Source organism: Otolemur garnettii, unplaced genomic scaffold, assembly GCF_000181295.1.
Source record: "Otolemur garnettii isolate 467f Iridium unplaced genomic scaffold, OtoGar3 scaffold00065, whole genome shotgun sequence".
In the NCBI taxonomy this organism is placed as follows: domain Eukaryota; kingdom Metazoa; phylum Chordata; class Mammalia; order Primates; family Galagidae; genus Otolemur; species Otolemur garnettii.
Window position 1 is genome coordinate 1,871,596 of NW_003852460.1, and position 1,562 is coordinate 1,873,157.

Genomic DNA, 1,562 nt, shown 5'->3' on the forward strand with positions numbered 1-1,562 from the left:
AAGATGGAGGGAAGAGGAGGGGCATCGGAGGGGAGGGGGAGATTTGTTGGAAAGCTCTGGAAATGGGCCTCCATCCCCAAAAGGCTCAGGACTTGGGATTCACGGCATCATCAGCAAGACATTAATAAGACGTTTTTATCTAGGGTGCCCCTGATCGTAAAGCTGGGTTAAGAAATAGCCCCTTTCCACCTAATAAATGGACCCTCTCTTATTCCCCACTTAAGCCTTTGGTTTAATCTTGGGAATTCCAATGTGTCTCCAGCTTCAGAGATTTATTTGAAGGCAGGACTAGGTTGAGGGAAACTTGGTTATCCAAGTCCTCAAAACACTTCCAAAGCAAGGACGCATGATATACATTTAATAAAACCCACAGTGTGTGTCTTGCCCCCAGAGTGACAGTGATACTCACTCCCGTGATTTCTTAGAGACATGCACAGATGGGATGATTTGTATGTGGACCAATTTCCTCAGAGCGCAAATACAAGAGTCCAAGACTTAATTATGTGTGGCGGGAACCACAAGAAACATATCTGTTTAGATATAGATCTCGGTCTGGTTCCAAGTTGCTTGGTGGAGGACGCATACCCTCGGAAGAGCAGGGGAGTGCATGAACTCAGCTGTCAGAACTTTGTCAGGAAAGTAAAAAGAACTTTAGGAAACGGGGCTTTGGAGTGGTACTGGTGGGTTGTTAGGGAAGCTCTGGCACCTTCAATTCTGAGGATGTCAGGACCACCTGTTTTGGCAAAGGCATCTTTGGTGCCCGGGAAAGAAGCAGCTGGGACTCACGGGTCAGGGAGCCCTGAGCAGAGACAAAGGGATGGGCAAACTCTGTCAAGGACGGTGTGTGCAAAGGCCCTGGGGCAGGAGGCACCCAGTAAAGGGTGGGGGCATTGGCACTTCATGGAGAGCTATATGGGCGCCTCACCCCCACATTATATAAACATGTAAAGGTTTTATATATACAACCACACTGGGTCACAAGCATCATCCCAGCTCAGGGTCAGCCCTCCCTCTGAGCAGGAGGAAATGCCGGGACAGCTGCAAATGTCTGGGGCCCCTCGGCAGAGGGTCTGGGCTCTGCTGTGCACACGCTGCCCATGGGCACTGGTGATTTGCTTCTGCTGCCCGTGGGGGTCAGAGTGCTCTTGTCCACAAACTTGCGAGTATCCAGACACGAATGGAGGTTTGAAGGGACCCCTGCGGGATGATGTATCTCTTCCCTGCAGGATACCTGAACGACGTGGACCATGATGGTGGACGCTACCCACCCAGGCCCCGGCCCAGGCCACCTGCAGGTAGGCAGGCACCCCCGGATGTGCCCAGAGAGGGTGGGCAGTGAGGCCTGAGGTCACAGGGTGAGGGCCACGACGTTGGGATTGCATGTATAACATGTGGTCATTTCCATGTGTGGAGCAGTGGGTTTCTGGGTGTAGACTTAGCCTTCTATTATACCGGCATCCTTATAATTCTGCATATGTGTGTATATAAGCTTTTATGCATAGCTGTGTATCTCTGAGTGTGTATGCACTTTGTAATACATGTATGTCTATACATTTTTATAC

General features: G+C 50.4%; 1 long non-coding RNA gene across 1 annotated transcript in view; it reads left to right on the plus strand.

Moving 5' to 3' along the window:
- Positions 1–1,267: 1,267 nt before the first annotated feature.
- Positions 1,268–1,562, plus strand: part of LOC111726429 — a 13,796-nt gene continuing 13,501 nt past the window's right edge. Inside the window, exon 1 of the long non-coding RNA XR_002774199.1 lies at positions 1,268–1,295. This is a non-coding gene — a long non-coding RNA (uncharacterized LOC111726429). The remainder of the gene's footprint in view (positions 1,296–1,562) is intronic.